Source organism: Nomascus leucogenys, chromosome 10 (assembly GCF_006542625.1).
Source record: "Nomascus leucogenys isolate Asia chromosome 10, Asia_NLE_v1, whole genome shotgun sequence".
NCBI classification, from domain to species: Eukaryota; Metazoa; Chordata; class Mammalia; order Primates; family Hylobatidae; genus Nomascus; species Nomascus leucogenys.
In genome coordinates, this window is record NC_044390.1 from 75005102 (window position 1) to 75021131 (window position 16030).

At 41.5% G+C, this 16030-nt stretch overlaps 1 pseudogene across 1 annotated transcript; it reads right to left on the bottom strand.

Moving 5' to 3' along the window:
- Nucleotides 1-13597: 13597 nt before the first annotated feature.
- On the bottom strand, nucleotides 13598-14209 carry LOC100582620 (annotated as a pseudogene). Its single transcript, XR_004032125.1, has one exon. The product of XR_004032125.1 is annotated as a programmed cell death protein 2 pseudogene (transcript).
- Between the last annotated feature and the right edge of the window lie 1821 nt (nucleotides 14210-16030).

The following is a 16030-nucleotide window of genomic DNA, read 5'->3' on the forward strand; positions in this document are numbered from 1 at the left end:
CAATTTGGTGGAATGTATATATTTGAAGTGAACTATCATAACTCAGCGGCCTGTATAATGTGCTAAAGTCAGCATGCCAGCCTATACCTACCAGATTCCTGAACGCAGACTCATTCGAATGTGCTAAGTCTTCCTGCATCTCTCTCTGTTCCTAGTGTCTATTACAATGTGTCATAGAATTAATGGTGGCTGTGTTGGGTTTGAATGCAATAGATGTACTGCCCACTTGATGAGAGGCTGACTTTTTTCTTCCACAGTAGATATCACCTTGGATGTTGACACAGCTGATGAGCTCCTTGTCATTTCTGATGACCTGCAGTGTGTCCAATGTGGACATATGGAACAGAAGCTGAAAGAGCATGCTGAGATTTACCTTCAGAGTTGGGGCTCCCCTCAGTTCACTTCCAGTTGCTATTATTAGGAGGAAGATTTGGGAACAAGCACAGAATCAGACCTAAGATCTTGCAAAGAATCTGTTCACCAGTGAGGAGAGATCAAACTGTCTACAGAACTTGAATTCTGGACACTGAGTTTGAGAAAGGGAAGGTGCTTCTCAGCCAGCACTGTGCTTCTGACTGCACTGTGGGTAAATCCCTGGTTACACAAAGCAGGGATTTTGCTGGATACTGGCATTACAAACATAACTTGTTGTTACCTTAGTGATGGATCTTATATCTTTTTTTTTTTTTTTTTTTTGAGACGGAGTCTCGCTCTGTTGCCAGGCTGGAGTGCAGTGGTACGATCTTGGCTCAGTGCAACCTCCGCCTCCTGAGTTCAAGCAATTCTCCTACCTCAGCCTCCTGAGTAGCTGGGACTACAGGTGTGCACCACCACATCTGGCTACTTTTTGTATTTTTAGTAGAGATGGGGTTTCACCATGTTGGCCAGGAGGGTCTCGATGTCTTGACCTCGTGATCCGCCCTCCTCAGCCTCCCAAAGTGCTGGGATTACAGGTGTGAGCCACTATGTCCAGCCTAATTTTTCTTATAAATTCTTTTTTGGCCGATTAGTCACTTTAGAATGTGTTAATTTCCACGTATTCGTGAATTTTCCATTTTTCCTTCTGCTGTTGATTTCTAGTTTTATTCCATTGGATGTACAATACAGGGCCCATTTTCACCTAATTTATATAACACCCTGTTTATATCTAGTCTCATATATTTTCTCTTTATCCACAGAAAAATCAAGAATTTGTTATTCTTGTCTCTGGTTTGGCCTTCCCTAGAGCATTCAAAGCTTTTTTTTCACTGTCTGGAAAGGAAAAGCTGGACAGGCCCATGGCTTAATTCTCATTCATCCATAAAGTTATTTAGACCAGGAGTTTTCCCAGTGAGCTCTGTTTTGGCCCTGCAAGTGAACCATATGTTGACAGTTGCACATGGAACAGAGGCAGTGGGAATAAAAGCCCCTTTGTGGGCTCAGTAATTATTGGCTATAAACAAATAACATGGTTTTACAGAAGAAATAAGATCTAGTATTAGATAGATCAATAGGGTGACTATAGTTTGCGATAGTCTATTATACATTTAAAAATAGCTGGAAGAGAGAATTCAAATGGTTCTAGTATAAAGAAAAGACAAATATTTAAGGTGATGGATATCCCAAGTATACTGATTTGATGTTTACAAATTATATGAATGTGTGAAATTATCACGTGTACTCTGAAACTATGTACATCTATTATGCATCAATAAAAACAAAATAAAATGAAACTCTGTAGTCATTCATTAATTGAGTTCACCTTTTCTAGGAGATTCTGCATATTAAAAGGACACAGAGAATATTGATTCAAGTCAGGTCCACGGGACACTGAGGGCTGTCTGCTGCTCTCCACTGAGGCTGTTGTTTTCAGCAGAGTGTCTATAAATGTCCTACGGGAGCAAATTAACCCAGGCATTCACCTGACTAGTGAAACAGATGCAGAGGAAAGGGGGGGTCTCTAGGCCTCCAGGATGTAAAGGCAGAGTCCCATGCACCTGGACCCTGAGAGGAGCAGGAGGCCTGATGACACAGGGGTGGCAGAGGTGACCTTGCCTCCCCACCCCAACCCTCAGTAGGTTCCAGTCAGGAGATCTGCACATTATAAATGGACAGTGACCTGGAGCTCTTTTCTTTTTCCCCTAAAACTAATTATTCTATGTAATAACGACACCAAACTTTGCTTATGTCTTTTAATTAAAAAAAAATTACTATACTGTAATGATAAAACCATAAATTTTATGGTTTTAGTATATGCCAGTGGAAAATGATTATAGAAGACACAGGGCTATAGACTGAATGTTTGTTTCCCCCCCAAGATTTATATGTTGAAAGCCTCCCTCCCGTGTGATGGTTTTAGGAGGAGGGGCCTTTGGTAGGTGATTGGATCACAAGAGTGGAGATCTTATGAATGGGATTAGTGCCGTTATAAAAAAGACCCCAGAGACCTCTCTCACCCCTTCCCCTATGTGAGGACACAAAGAGAAGGCACCATACCTAACAAGCTTCTTGGTTCATAGATGTCCTCACTGGACACTAAATCTGCCAGTGCCTTGATCTTGGACTTTCCAGCCTCCAGAACTATGAGAAATACATTTTTGTTGTTTATAAGCCACCAAGTATATGGTCTCTTGTTAAAGCAGCGTGAATGAGCTAAGACAATCAGGTTGTTCTTTGTGTTGCCTCCAGACTCTCAGAATCTGTGTGCTTCCCCAAAGCATCTGGACTTTCTATGTGCTTTTTACACATCTCCAAGCATGGCTCAAATTTAAAAGTCAGAAAATACCAATTGATGGAGAGGCTGGGGAACAACCAATCTCTTGTCCATGGCTGGCGTGAGCATCAGATGGGCATTCCATTTGGAAAACTCTTGGTCAGTATCCACTAAAGGTGAACAAAAGCATCCCTGTGCACTTGCGAATCCTTTGATGAAGTAACAGCTAAAGGAAATGCATGCATAGATTAATGACAAATGACCAACAGGAGGCAGCATCTGCTACAGCTCCGCACACACGCTCTGGAGTCAGACAACTTCATGTTGATTCAGGCTCTGACACTTGCTGTATGGATGACTTTGCACCAATCACAGCCCTAATTTCCTCATCTACTAAATAGGGAGAATAGTTGTATCTCTTTCAGAGGGTCATGGAAAGGATGACACAATAGTGTTGCTGTAACAGTACAGTACTTGGGCCATAAAAAAGCATTCCGTTCTGAGTAGATATTGTAATTATTTCCATAACCCATCTTATGATTATTATTAGCCTCTACAAAAGTACACTAAAAGGAACAAAAAGGAGGAAATAACTAGCCAATCTTGGGAAATAAGGCAATGCTTGAGGGAAGAGGTGATATTCGAACGTGATTTTCTTTTTTTTGAGACGGAGTCTTGCCCTGTCACCCAGGCTGGACTGCAGTGGCGCGATCTCAGCTCACTACAAGCTCCGCCTCCTGGTTCATGCCATTCTCCTGCCTCAGCCTCCCGAGTAGCTGGGACTACAGGTGCCTGCCACCACGCCCAGCTAATTTTTTGTATTTTTAGTAAAGATGGGGTTTCACTGGGTTAGCCAGGATGGTCTCGATCTCCTGACCTCGTGATCTGCCTGCCTCAGCCTCCCAAAGTGCTGGGATTACAGGCATGAGCCACCGTGCCCGGCCCATGCATGGCTTCTTGAACCCTTGCCTTGACCACCCTGCAGTGCCTCCACCTGATTTTGTCTAAACATGTGGAACCCGCCCTCGCTACCAGGACTGTGGAACCAAATGCAGACTCCTTTCTGGTCTATGGGGTCCTGGCTCTCTCAACTGGCAGCTTTCCCCTTTCCAACCCGTTCATTCACACGTTATGTCCTTTTCTTTCCTCTGCAAGTCGGATTCCTTTGTTCAGCTCCTTCCCACACCACCCTCCTTCCAAGCCCACAGTTTAGCTGCCAGTCAGCATTGATTTGCTCAAGTCTTTACTTAGTGCCTAGATCCCCTCACTGTAGATTCCAAGGAGGGAAATGTGGGTCTCATTCACTGCTGGGTCCTTAGTTCTGAAACTAGCACTGCCGCATTAACAGATGCTCACAAAATTATTTTTTTCTTTTTCTTTTCTTTTTAATGATCTTTTCATCTTCAAATGATCTTTTTAATTTTAATTTTTAAATTTTTTGTTTTTGTGGATACATAGTAGATGTATATATTTGTGGGGTACATGAAATATTTTGATACAGGCATGCAATGCATAAGAATCACATCAGGGTAAATAGGGTATCCGTTACCTCAAGCATTTACCCTTTCTTTGTGTTAGTAGCATTCCAATTATACTCTTTAAGTTATTTAAAAATTTACAGTAAATTATTGTTGACCGTAGTCACTCTGTTGTCCTATCAAATACTAGATTTTGTTTATTTTAAATATATTTTTGTACCAGTCAGCCATCCCTACTTCCCCCTCTCTGCGACTAGCCTTCCCAGCCTCTAGTCTATCTCCATAAGTTCAATTGTTTTAATTTTCAGCTCCCACAAATGAGCGAAAACATTCGAAGTTTGTCTTTCTGTGCCCGGTTTATTTCCCTTAAGATAATGTCCTCCAATGCCGTTGATGTTGTTGCAGTTCAGCCAGATAGCTGAATTGTACGGATGAGTCAGGATTTATCATTGGAAGAGTATGGAAGTTTATGGGGTGAACAGTTGAGCTGCCCGGTACTTTGAGGTTCCAGGTCACTGTGTCTTTCTCAGAAGTCTTTATGTTTGGAGGAGTTACATGTCTCCGGGCTGAAACATGAAGGGCCTGGAATGGATGAGCCTTGGAACCCTCTCCAGTCCTAGCTCCCATGAGGCCTGAGCCTGAACATCTCTTGGTAGATCTTGTTTGCATTTTCTCTTGTCTTTGTTCTTAGAAACACTGAAAAACTTTCATACTTTTCCAGTGACAAATCCTGAATCATGCCATTACATACATCACTGTATCTCTCTCTCTCTCTATATATATATCACAATATCTATCACTATGTATCACTGCATCACTACATATCACAATATATATTACAATATATATCACAATACAGATCGCTATATATCCTGACTTATCACTATGTATCTTTCTACATACCATTATATACCACTATATATATCACTATATATATAACTATACATCACTATATATATCACTATTGTATTAATCAGGGTTCTCTAGAGGGACAGACTTAATAAGATAGATGTACATATAAAGGGGAGTTTATATTAAGGAGTATTGACTCACACGATCACAAGGTAAAGTCCCACAGTAGGCTGTCTGCAAGCTGAGGAGCAAGGAAGCCAGTTCGAGTCCCAAGACCTCAAAAGTAGGGAAGCTGATAGTGCACCCTTCAGTGTGTGGTTGAAGGTCTAAGGGCCCCTGGCAAACCACTGGTGTAAGTCCAAGAGTCCAAAAGCTGGATAATTTGCAGTCTGATGTTCGAGGGCAGGAAGCATCCAGCATGGGGGAAAGATGAAGGCTGGAAGACTAAGCCAGTCTAGTCCTTCCACGTTCTGCCTGCTTTTATCCTGGCTGCATGGGCAGCTAATTAGATTGCACCCACCCAGGTTGAGGGTGGGTCTGTCGTTCCCAGTCCACTGACTCAAATGTTAATCTCCTTTGGCAACACCCTCACAGACACACCCAGGAATGATACTTGCATCCTTCAATCCAATCAAGTTTACACTCAATATTAACCATCACAACTATATAACACAATCTGTATCAGTTTATGTCACTTTATATCCCTACATATCACTATACATCTCACTATATGTCACTGTATACCACTATGTATATCACTATATACTATTATAAATCACTGCATATCTCACTATATATTATAATATATATTACTATATATTCCTACATATCACTATATATCTCACTACATATCATCATATACCACTATGTCTGACTATATATTATTATACATCACTATATATCTCACTATATATTCCTACATATCACTATATAACTCAGTACATATCATTATTGTATACCACTGTGTATATCACTATAAATATCATGACATATCACTACATACCACAATATCTATCAGTGTATATCATGACATATATCATGATGCTGCTACATATCACAATATATATCATTATATATCTGCATACCACTATATGTATCACTATATATTATTATACATCTCTACACATCTCACCATATCTCACTATATGTCACAATATCCCTACATGTCACTCTATGTCTCACTATATATCATTGTATACCACTATGTATCTCACCATATACATTACTATACACCACTATACATCTCATTATATATCACAATATATATCACTATATCCATACATACCATCACATATCTCAGTACATATCACTGTATACCAATATGCATATTATTATATATATTATTATACCTTACTATATATCTCACCATATACCACTATGTATAATGGAGGTTCCTCTTCTTCCTATATACACAATGTGGAGCTTTATGCATAAATATGGACGTGTCCTCCTCTCAAGGAGAGTGACCCAGACTCTTCTTGCTCCTCATTCTTTGACGCTCTGACTGACAGGGAAGTGTCACTGCCTGTGACTGACCTTCAGGAGGTGGATCTAAATTCATTCACCCATACTGAGATGTGCTAGACTTGGTGACATAGCTCCAAAGAACAGAGCATAGAGAAGGAAAAGAGTCGCTTTACGGTGAAGCAGGCTAGCACACATGATCTTGACCAAGAGATGAAGGTTAAGGTCAGCGGCGCTGCCATGTGGATCTCATAATTCTGCAGTTGCTGCTAGCTGAGGGAATACTCTTGGCTTACTGCGCGCTTGAGTAATTGACGCCCTGGAATGGTCTCAGCAAACGGGCCATACAGGATTTTGCTACTAGCAGGGCTTATCCTGTACATGTTCCTGGCAAGAGGTGTGTCCTTTTGTATGAACTGACCGAAATCTAAATCGCAGAATTCTATTTGCTGGGATCTTTAAATGGATAACTTCTCAATTAACAGGAAAATGAAAAAATTATTTTATTTATAAGGTTGATGGAAATATCCAGGGAAAATTAAAGAAAACGTAGTAATATTTGCTCAGGTGTTTTGAGTGTGCTTTACTTGGGGTTACCACCCTATAAACATCTTGTCCTATCGACATTTTTTCCTCCTAACACTCAACACATTTCTTGTATGGCTTACGAAGTACATTTTCTAGGTGTGATCCAGCTTGGCGGTACAATGAGAAGCATGCCTTTATATTCTCCTTGAAAGGTTGAGGACTGTTAATTGACTGTGGGGTGGAAATTATATTCTGAGAAGGATTTTAGCAAACATTTTGGTTTCACTTATGAAACAAGTCCTTACATCATATAAGTAGACCTTATTTTTACTGGTTGTTGTTGTTGTTTTGTTTGTTTGTTTTTTGAGATGCAGTCTCGCTCTGTCGCCAGACAGTGGTGCAATCTCGGCTCACCGCAATCTCTGCCTCCCCGGTTCAAGCGATTCTCCTGCGTCAGCCTCCCGAGTAGCTGGGACTACAGGTATGCGCCATCACGCCCAGCTAATTTTTGTATTTTTAGTAGAGACGGGGTTTCACCATGTTGGCCAGGATGGTCTCAATCCCTTGACCTTGTGATCTGCCCGCCTCGGCCTCCCAAAGTGCTGGGATTACAGGTGTAAGCCATCGCACCGGGCCACTGGTTGTTCTTAGTTAAGATGTTCACCTGACATGTAATGAAACGTTAATCTATTTGATTTTCTTAGATGAGCCTGTGAATTATTATGGGTATTGCTAGTTTTTAAGTTTTCTTTCTCCTAAACTGAAAAGCAGGGGTATATTTTCTGCTGATGAGATATTAATTATGATGATTGCTAGGCAGTCAAGACTTAATTCTTTTTCTTTTTTTTAAGACAGGGTCTCTGTCACCCAGGCTGGAGTGCAGTGGCACAATCATAGCTCACTGCAGCTTCCAACTCATGGGCCCAAGGGACTTTCCCACCTCAGCTTCCTGAGTAGCTGGGACTACAGGCTCTCGCCACCATGCCCGGCTATTTAAATTTTTTTTTTTTTTTTTGTAGCAATAGGATCTCCCTCCATTGCCCACACTGGTCTTGATCTCCTGAGCTCAAGCAATCCTCACACCTTGGCCTCCCAAAGTTCTGGGATTACAGGCATGAGCCACACCATAGTATGCCAAAACTTAATTCTTAATCCTATTTTGTTACCTTCAATATCACCTGAAATTGAAACAAACACTCAGGCACAGACATACAAACAAAAAAGCCTGGCTTTTGTTTTGTTTTGTTTTTTAGTGGCAGGGTCTCAGTCTGTCACCCAGGCTGGAGTGCAGTGGTGCTATCAGAGCTCACTGCAGCCTTGAACTCCTGGGCTCAAGCAATCTTCTTGTCTTGTCCTCCCAAAATGCTGAGATTACAGGCATGAGCCACCATGCCCAGATTTTTTTTTTTAATGCCTTTTTGGGTAAAAGCCAAATAAGACAGCCAAAGCCATGTATCACTACTGTGCTATGAAAATGAGTCTCAGTAGTGCTTTAATATAAACATTCCTATGCAGAAGTAAGTAATGCAAATGGCCCTGTTCTGAAGTAAAAGGAATTTGACTTTTGCATTATTTTTAAAAAATAATTAAAATCGGAGTTATTTTTAAATTCTTATTCTAAAAATAGAGAAGAGAAATTGCCTAAAAAATACAGCGTGGATAAAAGAAGAGAGATTAAAATTTGAAATGGATTTGGGAAGTTAAGTGCTGATTAAAGGAGAGAAATCAGTTTGTAAGGGATTATCCCTGGGCCTAATTGTTTGAGGACGTGCAGCCTTGTAGAAAATGGGCAGGACAGACAGGCTGTGTTAGAATGCCTGTGTCAGGAGGAGAATGGAAGGCTCCTGAAGACAAGGGTGGTTGCTTGTGTTTCTTTTGAATCCCCACTAAATGTAATTCTTCTTTTGGAGACATTGGTGTATGGGCACAGTTCTCAGCAGAGTGCTAATGTCTGGGGAAAATGGTTAAAAACTGAAAACTTGGCCGGGCGCGGTGGCTCACGCTTGTAATCCCAGCACTTTGGGAGGCCGAGGCGGGCGGATCACGAGGTCAGGAGATCGAGACCACGGTGAAACCCCGTCTCTACTAAAAAATACAAAAAAAATTAGCCGGGCGTGGTGGCGGGCGCCTGTAGTCCCAGCTACTTGGAGAGGCTGAGGCAGGAGAATGGCGTGAACCCGGAAGGCGGAGCTTGCAGTGAGCCGAGATTGCGCCACTGCACTCCAGCCTGGGTGACAGAGCAAGGCTCCGTCTCAAAAAACAAAACAAAACAAAACAAAAAAACAAAACAAAAAAAAACTGAAAACTTACCTTGGCAGTCTGAGGACAAAACCACAAAACCGTAAATTGTTTGGGGGCTTTCTTCAGCTTCACATCTACCAGAAAACTTCTTACCTTTAGAGTTTTCTTATCTATCAAAGGACAAGGTTGCAGTGGTTATCATTGCCATGAAAGGTCCCCAAATCTAATTTGCTTTTATCCTTCCCACTGATCTTTCTCCTGCAATTAAAAATGATGAACTGTTTCTGGATTTTGAATTAGGGATTTTTTGTTTCTGTATAATTCTACCTCTGATGTATTTTGCGTTTTCTCTGGGTATATGCCATTAAAGGAGATTTGGATTGCAATTTGGCTGCTTCTTAGGAGAGCAGACAGAATATCATACCATTTTGTTTTTTCTGTTTGCAGCTTTTCATTGATGAAAATAAAGCTTTGAGTTTGTGCAGTTCTGACATAATTCTTGCTCTTCTGCAGACACATGAAGTGAGTGGTACGTCAGAGCGCGTTTTGGAATATATTTGGTCTAGTGGTGAAAAATGACCAGCGCTATGATGACATCTGGGTTTCTCGTGTGACCTGGGATAGTTCCTTTTGTGCTGTCCATCCCAGATTTATTGCCATAATCACACAAGTGAGTGGGGGAGGAGTGTTCTTTGTGCTCCCTCTGCACTAGATAAGAAATTTGACCTTCCATTCTGTTAGACACCTTCCGGTAGTCTCTCTCTTTTTTTTCATAATTGATTGACTTTAGAGATTGACCACTCACCAAGTATTGTTGGATTGATGGGGCCATTAAATTCTGATGCAGGTGAGGTTGAGTTCCACATGACTTGCTAATCCCATTCGTTTTTCTCTAGCAGGAAATCATTAGATAATGGTGAGATCTGTTCTGGGTATGTCCTCTATGGATGAAAAAGGTTACCATAATGATGTTGTGAGCACAGGTAGGCAGAGGAATTGTACGATTTAATCCAGAATAATCCACTTTTCATAAAAGTGGAATACAGTTTTAAAAACAGTTACGTTTGTGCTCCAAAGTAAAGTTGTAAAAACAATTATATTTTTAATTGGGTGGAAATTTGTAAGATAATGTTCTCTTCCTTATGAAGTCATGAAGGCTGAGACTTCTTGTTCTTTTCCAATAGCAAATGGGATGACAGCACAAGAAAGTATTTCAAAACAAATACAGATTTCAAGTCTAGACATAGGATTCAGCATAGGATTTACTAAACAGTATTAACAAGTGGCAGAAATAAAGGGTCTTTACTGAAAGTGGTTCTGTGGGTTCTTCAACCTCAGTTGGCTTCCAAGCCATCCTCCTTCCTTCCTTTATCCTCCCAGAGAGCCACTCCAAGGTGGGAGGTTAGATAGGAATTCCGTGCATTTGCTGACCAATCATGAATACTGCAGCTCAAAATTTGCACTTACTTTATCAGCAAATTCTGGAATTGCGAATAATGAAAAAAAAAAGCGGCCGGGCGCGGTGGCTCACGCTTGTAATCCCAGCACTTTGGGAGGCCGAGGCGGGCGGATCACGAGGTCAGGAGATCGAGACCACGGTGAAACCCCGTCTCTACTAAAAATACAAAAAAAAAATTAGCCGGGCGTAGTGGCGGGCGCCTGTAGTCCCAGCTACTCGGAGAGGCTGAGGCAGGAGAATGGCGTGAACCCGGGAGGCGGAGCTTGCAGTGAGCCGAGATTGCGCCACTGCACTCCAGCCTGGGAGACAGAGCGAGACTCTGTCTCCAAAAAAAAAAAAAAAAAAAGCTATGAAGAGGGCCTAGAAACAGTTGTTTTTCTAGTTAGCTGATGTGGTTTGATTTGTGTCCCTGTCTAAATCTCATATCGAATTGTAATCGCCAGTGTTGGAGGAGGGACCTGGTGGGAGGAGATTGGATGGTGGGGTGGATTTTCCCCTTGCTGTTCTTGTGATACTGAGTTCTCACGAGATCTGGTTGTTTAAAAGTGTGTAGCACCTCCAGCCGCCCCCTTTCTCCTGCTCTAGCCATGTAGGCCATCCCTGCTTCCCTTTCACCTTTCACCTTTCACCATGATTGTAAGTTTCCTGAGGCCTCACCAGCCATGCTTCCTGTACAGCCTGTAGAATCGTGAGCCAATTATACCTCTTTTCTTTATAAATTACCCAGTCTTGGGTAGCTCCTTATAGCAATGTCAGAATGGACTGCTACATTAGCTTTTAGGAGAAATATGAGTTTGGTAAGTCCTGAGCTCCCGTGATAAGGACTCGGTGCTGTGAGGATGCAGATGTTGAGTTGCATGACAGCTGTTTCCACTCTGCTTAAAAACACTCAGCTTCCTCCTGAGCCTGAGCCCCATACATTAAGGGTACATCTCATCATCATGGACCATGTGATTCTGAGAGTGGTTACAATAAAACGAATTTCTGTTAAAGGATTGTTTCCCATTGAATTTTTTTCCTTTAATTCTCCTTTTATTTTGGAAAAATTTGAACATATACAAAAGTTGAAATACTATAATGAACCACCACATACCATTAATCAGCTTCAACACTATCAAGTCCAGTGTTTCCTTTCTCTGCCACTTCTAACTCAATCACTCTGAAGTAAATCCCACACATATCACTTCATTCATAATTAAGTTATGTACCCCATAAGGCAAACACTTTCCTTTTATTTACCAATTTGGACATAATGAATCTGTTCCCAAGTATCCTGCAAAGATGATTACTGAGTTTTTTTTAAGTATTATTTTGAACCCGTTAAACATATCTGATGCAGGATGTGCAAACTGTCTATCTTTTGCCAACAGGAGCCTTTTCATATTTCTTGAGTTCTTCTGACATGGCCCTAGTAATCCTTGCTAGCTTCCTTAATCTTTGATATGACCATGTTGATGCGACCACGTTCGCACATTATTTGAACATTTCCTGACCCAGTTCTGGAATCAACGACCTCTCCAAAGAGCCCGGAGTTCCTTTTGGAGAGAATGGTAAGTAGACACAATCAACAAAATCTTCCTCCCATGCCCAACACCTCAGTTCTCAGTAACACTAACATAATTACTCATTTGCTTTATCCGCCAATACACACACAACCATCTCAAAATAACAGCAACAGTCTAGTAATAACATGTTTATTGAAAATACTAGCACTGTTACGTTCTTTTCATTCTCAGGGTATATTCCACTAGAGATGTACTGCCTTACGTTTTGAAGTCACCTAGAAGAGTTCTTAGTGTGGTTATATGACTACATCAAGAGTTTTTTACTTTTGATGATTAGGGACTGCTTCTTAAAACTTATTTTAAAACTGATTTTAGTATCTAAAAATACTCACGCAGTTCCGAAGTCACATTTACATAAACAAGGCATATTTGAAGTCCAGGTTTCATCCTTGACCCTCCTACTCTAGGCTCTTCCTTCTCCTAAAGGTAAGCATTTTCATTCTTTATCCTTTTCATCGTATTGGTATGAACACACGTGTGTCCCCTTCCAGGCAGTCTTCAGTGATATCACATGTTCCCATGACACCTGTATTGTACTCTTATCAGTCATTACATGGAATTTATCTTCCGTAAGTATTATTCAGGCTCCTCCATGAGACTGAGCATCTGACCACTGGAGGGTTGCTTCCCATTATATCCATATTATCAAGCACAAGGTCAGGCACAGAGTTAAGACTCAAACATGTTTTGGAATGTATGACTGGTATGAACTACAAACCAGTAAGCTGATGTTTTCATTTTGAGTCTATAAATCTAATTTTGTGGTGGTTTTGTGTATGGCTCAAGGCTCAAATTGTAAAACTTAACATTATGTGTCCAAAGCAAGTTATACCCAGAACCTCAATTTCCTCACCTTCAAAACGGGGCAGAGCTTCTGACTTACTGGTCTACTCTCAGGATTTTAATGAGCTCATGCATAAACAGCCCTTTACATAAGGTTAAGTGCTGGATAAATGTTGGCTACTATAATAAAATAAGCCTCTAAGATACTTGGTCAGCACAGGCAGTACCCAAGAGTATGCACTGCAGATAAACTGACAAAATTGTGTATCTACAACTGGCCAGATGAAAGAGAAACTTTTAAGGGGCCCTTCTGCATGCCCGACACTGTGCTAGGCACTCACACTATCCAGACCTGAGAAAAAGATCTGGGATCCAGGAGAACTTACCAAGCCTTCAGCATCTTGTGTAGCCCTACTCGTGGGACCATCTGGATCCCCGCCTCCCCTGGTCTTTATAGGGAGCAGAACACACCTGATATATGTCAGGAAACAAAGTCCAGGAAGTATATTTTCACCTGAGGCAATCTCTGAAAATTGTAGGCTCCAGCCTCTAAAGTGAGTCTTCCTCTCAGTACCTCTCTTCTAGACAAATTGAGACCTTTCTTCCAAGCATTAAGTTTAACCACTTAATGAATGAAGTCCTGAAACCGCTTAACCATGCTCCCAATAATCTCTGAATAATCTGCCTTTTCCGCAACCTCAGGCATAATCTCATCTTTTGTTTCTATTACAATTTCAAATTCTGGAAAAAGGAAGTCGTGGTCTGGAGTTGTAAGGTCCAAATGATCTGGTTGTGCACAAGCCTGCTTATGTCCCAATCTCCAGTCTAGGGTCTGATGCTCCTTGCTGCAGTAATACGCTTTGTGGCATCTGGAGCAAGTTTTGGGGCCTAAACAGCCACAAACCCTGCAGAGATGAGCACCAGACTTAAGTTGGAGATACATCGATTCTCCTGTTTCTAGGGGAGGATTCTCAGAAGGTGGCTCATATGAGTAAAAATCATTTTTCCTGGGTAGCTGATTCCTAGAAACTCGCAGGGCGGCACAGCACCGCGACTCGTGGCAGCAGAAGAGGAAGACACCGCGGTGCAAGGCGTCGGCGCGGCCCGGCAGCGACGCGTACCTCTGACGCCCGAAGAAGAGCGACGGCCGCACCGCGCGCAGGCCGGGGGCGGGAGCCCCGGCAGCGCGGCCGCGCCCAGCCACGCCCAGCCACGCCCAGCCACGCCGGCCGCCCGCCCACCCTGCTGGGGAACCGCTAGCTGCGCATTCGCCACGCCTGCGCCGACTCGGTGAAGGCCCCTCCACAGGTCTAGCGGGGCGGCAGCCATGCGGAGCGCGGGCTGGCGTGGGGAGCAACCCACAGCTGGGCCCCCCCGTTGAATTTTGATGTGTTTTTCTTTGGAAAACTTTCAACTCGCGTCTATTTTTCTCTCCAAGATACTCCAAGTATATTTTCACCTGTGAGGCAATATCTGAAAATTGTAGGCTACAGCCTCCAAAGTGAGTCTTCCTCTCAGTACCTCTCTTCTAGACACACTGAGCCCTTTCTTTAAACTCTGATTTTTACTTTCTTGGCCGAATTGTTATAACATGACACAGTAAAACCATCTTGTTACAGAAACTGGGAAAATGATGTTTTGGGGGAACAGGTTTGATACGTTTCCAATGCACCTTCTTATTGGCAATGTTGATAATCAAAATGCAAGGAGAATCTTTTAATTCAGTTGAATTTTATTTTCCACTCGGATTCTTTAATATTTCTGCTGAAGGAATTGCTAAGAGGCCAATTAGTACAGTAGACTGTTATAAGTGAACTTGATGATTTTGGAGTAGGCTTTGAACTTAATGACAATAACATTCCATTATTTTTTAGTTAATTCATTCAATGAGAGCAAAGGACATTTGGAAACTTGGTATTTTCATATTGAGTTTTATGGTGAACAGTTAAGACAGCCACGGCTTGTCAATCAAGATCGGACACTAGAACGCCATTATCTGTTTTGGAGTTAAGAGTTTTTATTCCCCTTTTAATAGACTGAAGGATAAATTTAAGGCACTTTTTTTTTCCTCAAAAGAGATGGAGCAATTTAGTTAAAACAATCAAAATAAACTTTTGAATGGCTAATCTTCATCTGAGATCAGATAGTTCCCTTCAACTTCCAAATTCACGAAAGGCTCTGTGAGTCTGTCTTTGCATTTGCAAGCCATGGAAAACTTTGAGTTTCACTTTTACCATTTAAAGGAGACCTGTGTGCAGTTCTTATCTAACTGGATCTTCTTATTTGGTTTATATTTCTATTAAGTGATTGCCACTTCATGTACATGTGTACATATATATACATATATATTTAATTGCCTTTCAGAATTAGGATAAACTATATTACTTTACAAATTATTATGTGTACCTGAAGTGTTGCTTTTTGGAGGAGTCTCAAGGATTTTTCTCAGGCTATCATATTGTTTGTGTGGCTTTGCTTATTAAATAGTTATTTGTTTTGGAGGAGGTGACATTGGTGTAAACTAAGCCCTGTGACAACCATTAGAAATAAGGTTACTACTTGGGGTTATTTACTTTTTTTTACTGTGGCAAAATTCGCATAACATAAAATTGACCATGTTAAAGAGTACAATCAGTGGTATGGTACTGAGTGCATTCACAACGCTGTATGACCAACACCTCTATCTAGTTTCACATTTTAATAACCCCCAAAGGAGACCCCCATACCCATTAGAAGTCATTCCCCATTTCCCTCATCCCCAGGCTCTGGCAACCACTAATCTGCTTTCTGCCTCTGTGGATTTACCTACTTTGGATATTCCATGTAAATGGAATAACACAGGATATATTATTTTTTGAATGGCTTTTAGAAAATAGTATGTTTTCCAGGTTTATCCACATTGTAGCATGTACTAGTACTTACAATGGAGTGAATGTTTCTGTTACCCCCAAACTCATATGTTGAATCC